We start from the raw sequence: 13,416 nt of genomic DNA, 5'->3' as shown, positions 1-13,416 counted from the left end.
AAAATATATAAGATACTTTTAAGTTGTCTAAAATACTTGAAAATATACATAAATAGTCAAAAGTAAATGTTTAAAATAGCTAAAATATATTCGAAACACCAAAATCTTGAAATGTCTATTGATTTTCTATCCAAATATTCAAATCAAACCAATTTATATGTTAATTTTAGGTATTTTGACATATATTATACAAATTTATATGTAATATATTATTTTGTTTTATAGATTTTGAGAAATTTTAAGCATATAATGAATATTAAAGTTTTAAAAATAATTTAAATGGGTTATCCGAACCCGAACCGAACCCAAACCGAAATTTAAAAATATCCGAATGTGGCTGAAATCTTTAAACCCGAAAACCCAAAACCCGAATAGATCCGAACCGAACCCGAATGGGTACCCGAACGCCCACCCCTAGAAACAATAGATCCGGGTGGGTAGATCATGCATACATACCAGTGGACCAATTTTTTCACCACGTGCATTTACAGCTGCAAACATAAGCATGAAATATTTGATGGTCACAAAATGTAGTATAATCGAAAAGGATATCTATATATATATATAAAATTTATATGTTGTTTCTAAGTGAAAATAGAGTGGTACGGTACATGTGAGCCTTGTCCCTGGGTCCATCATGGCAGTGTATCTTTCCGATGTAACGGGGAGTGGGTTCGGAGCTGGCTGTACGTACTGACCGACATAATAGTTTAGACCAAGAAAATCATATGAACCCGCAACAAGTCTGGCTTCTGCTTCAGTGAAGTTGGGAAGCCGACTACCTACCATTCGCCTCATGATGTCTGGGTATCTACCTCTTGTTAGCGGCTCCATATACCTGATCATATACAATTCATATATATTCATTAATTAGTTTATATGTACACAACATAGTAATAATATAAGACCATGTTACGTTCTTTTTGATGTTGGATGTTGCATCTTGATGTAAATGCTGGTATGTTGTTAGTTTAGACAATATTGCGTATGATAACATCTAGAAAATCTAGAAGTTTTAAGATGAAAAAATGGAAAAAAATTGATGGAAAATTTGCATCTAAAGATCCAAAATACTTAAATACCCTTGAATACAAAAATAAAAGTAAGTATTTATATTAACTACTTGATTATTAAGTGATATATTTTTAAACCCTAAAACCAGGTTTACCGTGAAAACCGTAAAATAACTACAAAGTCAAATTTTTCACAAAAATTGTGAAATCAAGTTCTCCCATCAAAACTAATATAAATCACATCCCCTCCCAAATACAAAAAAAAAAAAAAAACAATATGGCTTAAATTTTATTGTTGTTTTCCTTGATCATATATGTAGACGTACCATCCGAAGAAGAATTCTTTCATCCTCTCAGTTGCATCTATGTTGGCTCTATCAGTCTCATTAAATGGAAGAAACCATCTAGTTATCATCACGGGTCCGATTATCCCTCTTTGGAACTGTTGGTCACGATATACAGGATGATATTGTTAAATTATCATCAGATAAGTTAGATTACACCTATTTGAAAAATGGACAAGTACTCGCCCTATATTTTGTTCTGTAAAGATTGACAACCGCGGCATGAGCAAGAAGCTGGTTATGTGCAACTATATAAGGTTCTGTTGAAGAGTTTCCGCCGTAACATCTTTCATCAACCTTGGGAGAACATCGACCGGGTGCATCTGCTCCTGTTGAATAGCCTCTCGTAGGCACTGTGTACAGCTGGTTGAGAGTGAGCCAGTTCTTCACCTTTCCACCAAATTCCTTGAAACATAGATCCGCATAATCTCTAAAATCATCTCTGTGCATAGCATAGAATCATTTCATTAATGTGCGATCAAATCTATATATGTTTTTTCTCTTTTATCTTTTTTCATAAGATTAATGTCATGGAACTAACAGCTTACATGACTTGGCGGTTCAAGAAACCTTGATATTCATCTTGCAGTGTTTGAGGAATGTCCCAATGGTAAAGGGTAACGAAAGGCGTGATATTCTTCGCGATGATCGCCATCTATGAGTTTGTGGTAGTATTTAAGCCCTCCTTTGTTCACTCCCCTACTCACCTTTCCTTCTGCTCACGTATACATAACATATATTTGATTTTCCAAACAATTACAATCAATATATACCACTACTTGTATACAGTACTGATCGACAATGTGCACATACCTGGAATGATTCTTGACCATGCAAAGGAGAATCTGTAGCCAGTAGCATTCATTTCGTCCATAATGTCTATATCTTTCTGCAGTTTACATATACAATTGCATGTCATTAATCCACACGTAGAACATATATAATTCAGTGGGTATATATATATTGTGAGAATTAACCTGCCATTTCGTATATGACTCGCAAGTAGTATCTCCATTCCCAAGATCGGGCCCTCCTTTCTCTGATAGTAACCAAATACATTACTATCAATGTATAGGGACATACATATATATACCGGGCAAACGGTATACCTGGGTATCGGTGAGTGAAGCCATCCCACACGTTAAGACCACGTCCTCTGCCACCTTCGATCTGAAATGAAATGGAACAACCATGCAACGTTAAAGTTAAGTGTTTTTAAGTGGTGGCACCATGTATGATGATTTGTTACATGCCTGGTAAGCAGACGATGCAACGCCGAAGATGAAGTCTTTTGGGAAGCCTTTACTGTTTAAACGAGCAGTGTTATTACATGTGAATGGCTCGTTCTCTTCGCAAGTAATTTCCCCATTAGCTTTGCAACTTACCACAGCTAATAGAAAAATGATCAAGACGAGTCCACGAAGTTTCATGGTTAGTGTATGTGTTTGTGTTGGATGGAACCTTGGGAAAATCTAGGGTTATATAGCCTTTGTAAAGAAGAGGTGACGCATGCATTTTCTTGTGCCAATTTAGGATTTAGAGCCTTGATATTTTGGAGACGTTTGGTGGGATGACTCCCGTGGTGGCTTCACGTACTTTAGCTAGATGTTCACCGATAATGCTTATATTTCTAACTTCTCGTTTTGTTTTCACTTTAATTTTAGCATGCTCTTCAATAGCCGATTTTATCAGAAAAAAATGTTGCCTTCTTTATCTGATTAACTAGGTTAAGATCCGCGACTTGCGCGGAATCAACATTATATATATAAATTATTTTATGTATTAAATATTTTTACATATTATGAAATAATTAATATATATTAAATTATTAAAGTTCAGTAACTATTAAATATATAATTAAATTGGTGCGAACATATAAATTAATTTTATTAATCCAAAAAATATTTTTTTTATATTTGATAGGATATGTAATTAAATTTAAATGATACTAACATAGATAATATATTTTAGTATTCTTTTAATATTAATGTCTATTAAATAATGATTTCTACTCATATAGTTTTTTCGATCATTTATATCTTTTATAGAAAAAAATCTAAATTACTGATAACAAAATTTTCATTGTGGGATTAATAGTTTTACTAATTTATAATTTAAAAAAATAAGTTGTCAATGATCGTTCAAAACTTTTATCAAAAAAATTGTTCAAAGTAAATTTTGAAACTAAAATATTGTATTTTATATGGTTTATAGTTTAATTTAAAACGATATATATATTAATCTTAATAATTAATTAAATTAGAATTTTTACTTATATAATTTTTGTAATCATTTGTAATTTGTCATAGCAAAATTTTTAAACCATGGATCATAAAATTTGAATGTGAGACTCTTAACAGTTGTAGTAATTTATAGCCGTTTGTAAAAATTCAAAATATAACATATACATAAAAATCTAAATTTTTATTATATGGTTATTTTGGTTGTTTAATTTATTTAATAGTTTAAAATTAAACAAATATGATAGAAGATACACTATTTTTTTATCAAATCTTTATTATTCAAAATCATTAATTGTCATATATACTTTAGCCACATTAGGCAATTCCGTAAATTTTATTTAAAGAAATAATAAAATACATTAATGATGAATTTATTGTTAGTTTAATAAAAAGCTTATTATATAATTAGATGGACCAACATATTTCTCTAATGATTCTAAGAATCATCCTATTAATGACATGTGGCTATAAAAAGAAGTTGTAATGCTTCTCAAATAATATATAGGGGATGTGAAATGTTCAGTTATCATTTCTAGAGTTAATATGGTGAACAACGATGGTCTACATTTTATTTGGAAATTGCAAATTGATGATATATAATAATATTTCCTCCATTTTGAAAATATTCATGTTTTATAAAAAATTGTTTCAAAAAACAATTTTTTATTTTTAATGCATTAATTAATAGTAAATTATTAATTTTAAAAAACATAATTGGATTTACTGAAATTCTAGAGGTTAAAAGTTATAGTAAATAGTCAGTTATAAAAAATAATGGATTGGTAATCAAAATTTTATTTATTTTTTTAATATGTGTGAAAAATATAAAACATATATATTTTTGAAACAGGAGGAGTAGAAAATAACAAATGGGCATTAAAAATAATATATAATCGAATTAGCGTCTTGTTTTATTAATTTGATTGATGTATTTATTAACCTAGAACAATTTTTAGTTTTGTAGAAAAATTTCAAAATATATTTCTAAATAATAAATTTATACAGATTTGATTAAATTTGTTAAAATTATTCAAATAATTATCCCCAAAGATTCGTTGAGAGATAAAATGTCTGATAACCATCGGAAATCTAAATCTAAATCTTAAGCCACTGAAAATTTGTTGTAACAACTATGATAGATTTCTCAAGTCAATTTTTGAAGGATTTTAATGATTTTTCGCTAACCATTTTACTAATAAAATTTCATCAACGCAGTAGCTATAGAAATTTAGAAGGTGTGTTCAACTAAAAGTTAACACAATAGCTATAGAAATTTAGAAGGTGTATTCAACTAAAAGTTTGAAATGATTTGTATTAAAATGATAAATTCATTATTATTCAAATATGAATATCTTAAACATTTAAAATCTACTTATTAAATTTGACGGTTCGTAAAATATTATGAAATCAATTGTTATTAAATATATTATAAGATGTGGATTTAAAGTTTTCAAATTATTTTATACTTTTTGGATGGAGTTTCTTAGTTTTTTTTTCAGCAACATAATCAGACTCATGTAGATTCTGCAAACCACACCGGTAGCTCTGCATCTATAAACGACAAACGATAATTGTTTCCTTGCACTGCGTGCGATACTGTCCGCCTTTGAGTTATGTGTCCGTGATATATGAATGATCTCTGAGCTGTTGAAACTTCTCTTCAAAAATGTTATGTCTTCCAAATAGCTTGCAAAAGTTGGCCACTACTCTGGTTCTGAAACCATCTTCACCAATTAAGCACAATCCATTGCAAAAGTAACCCAGAATTGTCTAAGATTCCTCATACATTCTATTGCCCGTAAGAAAGCATCTATCTCCGAGTGTAGTGGGGACTAACTCGCTCTTGTATTTCTTGCTTCCATTAGTCCATCATAACCTTCCAAAGTAATATTCCATACTTTCTCTGATTATATTATCCTTTTAGATGACATTCTAAAATGGTTTAACAAAAAAACATATTAAATTTTTCAATTCATATAAAATAATCTAAAAACTCATTAAAATCAAATCATCTCAATTTTAAGATTGAATATATTCCCTAAGTCTAATCTTTTTGATAGAAAAGTTTTTGGACTTCCTCAAATATCCTGGCGAGTTTCTCACAAATTTTGAATTTCGGTTAATTAGGAGGGTGAATGGTTGTTGCTGTGAGTGTTTTCTACAAAACTAATTTAATCTACTGCTGTATTTATAAAGCAATCAAACTTTATTTAACAAAAGTCTGTTCACATCAGCTTAGGAAAGAAACGTCTGTAGAAGTGATTTACAAAGCCAAATACCTGAAGCCTAGTTTTATGGTTTTCAAATTGTCCTTTTGCCAACAGAAACCAACAAAAAAAAATTAGAGAGATGGTTAAAATTCAAAACATTCGTATACATATTATTGATTTTCTGTTATGCAAAAACTTATGTTTTATTTATTAAAAATTGTTAAAATGTTTAATCTACGTTATGGAAGTTTTAGAATTATTATTTTTTATTTATTCAGCAAAATTAAAAATAATTATAATTTTTTATTTCATATTTGTTTAATATATGTATATAATATTAATCTACAACTAATCTATACTAATCATGCTTTATAAAAAACTACAGCTTAAATCGTACATCCCAAAATTCTACAGAAATAAAATTTAGATCTATAACTAAAAAATTACAGCTTTAATTCTACAGCAAAAAAAAATTAAAGCTACAGTCTTTACCAATTAGGCCCTATATCTAACTTCTAATTCGCCTCAAACCCTTTGGAAAAGCTATTTCTCTTCAAACTTATAATTATTTGTTTGTTTTATACTCTTTCCGTTCAGAAATTATCTATGTTTTAAAACAAAATGTTTCAAATTACATTTTTTTTTATTTCAATGTATTAATTATAGAGAAATTATCTAGGATAGTCATTTTTTAGTTTTTGTCACAAAAATAGCACTCAATGAAAAAAATGAACAAAATAAGTTTTATTAAAGGTTAAAAATGACTATGTATTTTTATCATAGAGTTAAATAATCTAGACTTAGGGTATAGAGTTAAGGAGTAGAGTTTTGGGGATAGGGTTTCAAATTTTAAAAAATAAATATTAAAATCTTCAAAATAAAAATGAGCTATTTTGGTCATTTTTTTAAAGACTATTTTTGTGCCAAAAACTTAAAAAGAGCTATTTTGAGAGAATTTCCCTTAGTTATATGGTAAATTGTAATTTTAAAAAACATAATTATGAAGAGTAACTATTGGTGCATGAAAGCCCTTTTTAAAAAAAAAAACAAGGAGTAAACAATAAGTAAACGCTCCCATGCATGGTTACCAAAGCAGCTCGTTCATCTATGGATTCCGACGCCGGCAGCTCCGTAGCTCGCCGGCGTCGCCGACTTCTCACCGCTTCCCATCTCACCGTTTCTATTTTTCTTCTTTTTATCTTTCTTCTCCATGAGTTTCTTGTGGGGCTGGGATTTTTCTCCTCTTTCGTCGTCGCGAGTTTCAATAGAAGTTGTCGGTGCCGTACGTACTTATATCCTTTGGCTCTTGTTTAGCTCTTTCTCATCTCTTATGACGGCACAAGTTCCAGATCTGACTCTTCTGACCTTCAATTCTCTTCCTCTAGTTAAATCTTCTCAGATGCTGCGACGTACGTTACTCTCCTCATCTTAGGATGATGAACTTTCTCCCTTCAGGGAAGATCTATCCTGTCAGGTTCTGGTGGGAGTGTGGCTCTTGCACCAGTCCTCCTTGTCCAATTCTCGTCAGAACTATAATTCTCAACGGCTCTGAACACTACTATCAAACTATTCCGGCGAGGAATCTCCTCTTCGAAGACCCAGTAACTAATCTCTGTTCACCACGAACACCACTCGTAGCTGCTCCTTCCGACGACTGCTCACCCCTTAAAAGCTTGTTAGAGAACAACGACTAAGGGCTCAGCTTTGGTTCTGAAAAATCTCCATAGATCCAACACGGTAATGCTGGAGTCCACATGTTTTTTTTGGAATCAATGCTTGTTCCCTTGGAATCTGAAGTCAAGTCCACCTCTCTGTTCGTCCGTGTGAAGGAGTCAAGTGTTTTAATGTCTGAGTTATCTCAGGAAAAAATCATCTCAGCTATGTTTTGGTGTGAGCGTGGCATTATATTCGGTGGCTATATCTCTGGTTTTGTCAAGCTCGAGTGCTGTAGCTGCTATACATATGTTGGTCACTCTCTCCAGAGGTGAAGTCTCTTTTTGTTGAATGGCAGAACCCGTTCCCTACACGTTTGACTGTACTTGTTCAATGCTTTACGGAACATCTTTTGAAGTCCTCACAAGACAGTCGCAGTTTCTCCACCAACAGCTTCTGGCCTACTCTCCCACAGTGTATGCATAGACCACAGTTAGCTACCTCAACCTCAATTCAGTGCTCAGTTTCATCTCCAAATTTGAAACTCCTAAAGCTCGAAACAAACATCCCGCTGAAACTGTCCTTTATGGTTAAGTTTCATCAACCTTCCTCTTGACAGGGCCGAGAGAGATTCTCGTCCACCTCCTCCTTCTAAAAGGATAGAATCATTCTACAAACATCTCTCTTTGTAAGAGATCGTCTTATATCCCGATTGAAATATCGGAAAATCTTTTCAACTCCTTCACCGTTTTGCTATCTTGTTTAGTGATTTGTATGGGACCAGAAGATGCAACCAGACTTGTCTTAGTGATGTGTTCTGGAGGTAAGGGTTTGTTTTCAATGTCACAACATATACAACATATGGTGACTATGGTTTATGAATCCGGTTTTACCGTGAATCTCCTATCGCCGCATTTGAGCGTTGTCTCATTTTTGCTGTCAATCTCTTTGGAGAATTTACCTGCTTTAACTTCCTATGGTTTTAAATTTCAAAGATGAGGGATAATTCCCTCTAGCTATTGTATGTTTGAAGTTTAAATTAATGAAATGAAATGTTGCATACAAAAAAACATAATTATGATTATTGAAATTCTATTGGTTTAAAGTTATGAAAAATAATTAGATACAAAATAATGTATTGGTAATCAAAATTTTATATATATTTTTAATATCTGTAAAAGTTCTAAAACATATATATTTTTGAAACAAAGAGGGAGTAGTTACTAACACCAAAAATCGATTTTCTCACTTTACAAAGATCTAGAATTCATATATCTCTCGGTACTACCAGAAAGGATAGCTATTTCCGAGGGAACGTTTTTACTGCTTTAGCTCCTTTTCTGACAATTTATATAAATTTCTAACACAGAATAATGTTCATTTTGTTTATTTTATTAAATTTGTGGAAGTTCTGTCAATATTTTTTGCAAAATTTCTACGGAAATCGTTTTATTTTAGGGCATCAAAAATTCATTTAAAATTATTATAAGTTTAAATTATTTATCGAAAGTCCATTAATATGTCGTTTGTTATGTATGTGTTTGTGTTGGATGGAATCTTGTGCCAAGCTAGTGTTTATATTAGTCATGTTCTTTTGATAAACGCAGTATCTAGCGTCAGCATCACCAAATATTCGCATCAACTACTTTGTGAAAGAAACGTAGACAGAGATGACGAGAAAAAAATGTCGCCGTAACAGCAAAAGGAGTCGCCGCGGTCTCGTTTAATTGACGCTAGAATTTCAAGCGGTCAAATATCATCGGAAATCTGACGCCGCGTCTCGTTTAATTAACACCGGATTCAGTGGTTCTTTGCCATCATACTTTTAAAGCAACAAAATTACAGGGTTAATTGGAGACGTTGACCCTAGACGCAGCGTCTATCAAAAGAACAGGGTTATTATCCTTTGTAAAGAAAACGATGAAGACGCATGCATTTATACATGTGTTTGAATTGGATGGAACCTTGTGTCTAGGGTTTATTTAGCCTTTGTAAAGAAGAGGTGACGCATGCATTTTCTTATGCCAATCTAGGGTTTAAGAGCCTTGATATTTGGGAGAGGTTTGGTGGGATGAGTCCCGTGGGGTCACTTACTTCTCGATGTTCACCGATTGTGCTATATTTCTAACTTATTATTTTGCTTCCATTTTTTAGCGTGGCTTGCACCCAATTTTTTTTTTAAAATATTGTATTCTTTATTTGAAACCTGAATAATAAATTGTTCAGTTGATTCTAAGGTTAATTTGGTGAATAATAAGAGACTATATTGTATTTAACAAAATGACAAACTCGCAAATTTATGATATACACAGTCCTGGATATACATTAGCAAATAACAAATGAACTTACTGATTTTTCATGTCTCCATGATTTTAGATAATCTAACTTATTTATCATGTTCTCAGTAATTTTAGTTAGTAGTTATAGAAATATTCATTTGATATTCAATTATAAATTAATATCACAAAATTTGGCCAACATATAAAAATGTAGTTTAGCTTATAAAGGTAATCTCTATATATATTGTGTTGTTATCTTAAAAAATATTATTTCAATTATAACAGTTAAAAATTAGTCATCCTTCAATTTTCCTTTATTTTTTACTATTATTAATTATCAAAATCAATAGAATTCACCTTGTGAAACATTGTTGATTATCGATTTCATAAATATTATTTATATGTTTAAAATATCCTAGATATATGTATTTTTATACATCTCAAATCAGTAAACAAATTCAACTTTAAGATATTACTAAAATTCTTTAAAATATTTAAATAATTATTTTTAATAATTTAGATTTACTATAAGTAGAAATGGGCAAACATTTTGTTATTCTGAGATTTTTTTGTTTTGCCACTAGAATCCTTTTTTTCATTCTTCAAGATGAAATATAGGTAATTTCATGTTGTCTGTGTTTTCTGATGAATATTAATGAAATTTAATGCCATAGTTTACAAAATGTCGGATTGTCTTTCCTAAAACAAATATGAAATTGAAAATCTTAATAACTGACGAATAAAAAAAACAAAAATAAAACATACTGAATATAGTGTAAAATAGATTTTCTAAAACCACTTTTTCATATATAAATAATTTAATTTTCAATTTAAATTTTTTGAGAACATAAATAATAATTTATTATGATGATCTTTGAACTAATACTTAGGATATGTATTAATAAATAGCCGTGAGATAATTATGCCCGCATGTGCGGGTAAAACACATAATTTTTAAGTGTTTAAATTTTAATACATTTTTAGTTACTAGTGAATTTTTTTACATAAGTGTATTTCTCTAATTTAAAAAAAAATAAATAAAATAATTCAACATTAAATATTAAGATCTGCAGTGTATTATAAATTAGAATGATTTTATTATATAATATCCACTATATTAAAATAATAATATCTATAAATCTAACATAAAATTTAATTTATTATTTTCATATATTAAAAAAACTAAGAATAATGTGATAATATTTAATAATAATTACATATAAAATGCTACATTATCTACGAATTTAATATAGCCGTGTGTTTCTATAAAATTAAAAAATGAAATATTTCATAAATATTAAGATATACAATATATTCTAAAATTTTAATTATTTTAATTATATTATGTCCAGTAATATCAGTAAATGTAACACAAAATCTAATTTAGTATATGTCTTCTCGCACAAGATGTAAGAGCATGATTATTGGAGGGTTCTTAGGGTGGGGTTCTTAGCGGAATATAAGGTCATCATTAACGCTGAAACCCCACATGGGGTTTTTTATTTTTTTATTTTTTTTATTTTTATTTTTTTGGTCTGAGTAAAAAAAAAAAAATTAAAGACCAACCAATTGCGGGCCGCCACGTGTCAGTGGGGCCCGCAAACAGTCCAAAAACCCACCTAACATCGATCCTTATTTCGGCTTTCTTGTGACCGTTTTTTCCCCTTTTTGTGGCCCCCCCAACCTAAAACCCACACTAAAAACCCCTTCCCCCTCCCCGATAATCCTGCTCTAAGAACCTGTCTCTTAACTTTTAACTAAAAAAGTTAAGAACCGGTTCTTAAAACTCTTATTTAAGAGCTGATTCTTAGCTTTTTTAGTTAAAAGTTAAGAGACGGGTTCTTATATTCCGTTAAGAACTCTACCCTCAGAACCCTCCAATAATCATGCTCTAAGAGATATCTGGAAGTGTCTATATCTACATTCTACTAATCATTGATAGTCATCATAAGATTTTTTTTATCAGGCACTTCAACTACGTACAGGTTCTTCGTCTGCAGCACCATGTCAATGGTTTATCCTCCTCCACCACATGGATTCATGTAACATACACTTTTAAGCATTGGAAGGCTCCACTGTCTCTCATAAATGGTGGATACAAGCAACAGGTATGGCATAACGGGTCTGGAATCTGGAGAATGAACTAACCAAAGCTCATAATCTGATTCTGTTTGGTGCCTCTTATTTGTAAAAATAGGAAACAAATGGATAGGAAGGTGATCTGCAAAATGTAATACTTATTAACAGTGGAGCTGGTGATGTTCCATCTGAGTTCTGACCCCAAGCAGCAGCGACAAGTGAAAAACAAAACTGAAACCTCTTTACTTTCTTTTCACCAATAAGAGAATTGATTTGCTATAACTTTGTCTGTTTTTGTTATTGTTACAGCGGCAACTCTTCCATCTTCAAACATTGAAGGTTGAGCAATGAGATTTTCTTACTGTAAGATAGAGATTTAAATTCCTGTTTTTTTTTTCCTTTTTAATTTACTATGTGTACTATATTATAATGATGATACTATTAACGAATACGAAACTACTACTAACTAGATAAGTTAGATAACAACATTTCATGCTTGTGTATAAGGTCCAATTTTCAGGTTAACATAACGTAGGGATGCGCAGTTCTCTCCTTGACATGTTTTGCAAGTGTAAGAAGGTTGTGTCTTGGACAGCAACGGTTGTGAGTAATGGCCAGGTCGGTCGTGCTTAAGAAGCTGTTAAAATGTTCCATGAAATGCAGAGAAGTGGAACTGAACCATATCAGTATATTCTGGGACAAGAGATCAGTGTGTGTGCTAACATATCTAGCTTAGAAGGAGGCTCCTAGTTTCATGAAAAAGCTAGAATCCCTTCCAACCTGTGATGGGTCAACTTTGGGCCATATCAATGTGGATCGGGTTAGACTATATGGATCGGCCTCTGATACTATGTTAAGCTAGAGGAACTTCCAAACCTAAAACTAATTGGTGGTAAATAGATTAACATATCTATCTTATATACTACTTATGATCTTTTCCAACTTCCCATGTGGGAGATTTTGTCTCTAGTATACATAACGTCACTGTGGAAAAAGTGGAGATATCATTGGTGTCTCAAATTTTCAGCAGATGACGAGTCAAGTGATCAAGCAAGTCCACATAAACCTTGTCATCTAATAGTGTGCATATAGCAGATAATGCTGACTCCACTATCTCCATTTTATCGCCATGCAAACATGCTAATTCTTTGTGATTGTTTGCTTCAACCAAGAAAACTGTGGGTTCTGGCTAGGTACATCATTTGGATTTCATACAGAGAATTTGTGAATCTCACTAAGTTTTCAACGAGACCTTCCACAGAATCAGTTTGCATACCTGCTCGTTGACAAGTGGTAAGTAAAGAGTCAGATTTTGGTGAGCCAGTTTAGCAAGTAACTTGGCTGAACAAAGCATGCTTCTTTGTTATCTGATTTGCTTGTACTGGGCACAAGAAAAGATTCTCTGGATGATCTCTAGTTTTAAAGAGAAGCTTTAATACTTCAACCCCCAATTCCTCATGTCGATTTTGTTGAGTTCTATTATAGCAAAGCTTGCATCGGTTTCTTTGATCGCTAAGATAATAGTTGCCACTGCTCTGGGTGATTTGGATAAGGAGATAAGAATCCTGAACAAATCAATGTTGAGATCATATGGG

At 31.5% G+C, this 13,416-nt stretch overlaps 1 pseudogene; it reads right to left on the bottom strand.

Moving 5' to 3' along the window:
- The window catches only part of LOC106299074, an 8,341-nt pseudogene extending 5,554 nt beyond the window's left edge, over positions 1 to 2,787 (bottom strand).
- Positions 2,788 to 13,416: the final 10,629 nt, after the last annotated feature.

This window comes from Brassica oleracea, chromosome C6 (assembly GCF_000695525.1).
Source record: "Brassica oleracea var. oleracea cultivar TO1000 chromosome C6, BOL, whole genome shotgun sequence".
In the NCBI taxonomy this organism is placed as follows: domain Eukaryota; kingdom Viridiplantae; phylum Streptophyta; class Magnoliopsida; order Brassicales; family Brassicaceae; genus Brassica; species Brassica oleracea.
The sequence above is the reverse complement of the archived record's forward strand: the minus strand, read 5'-3'. Positions and strand labels throughout refer to the sequence as shown.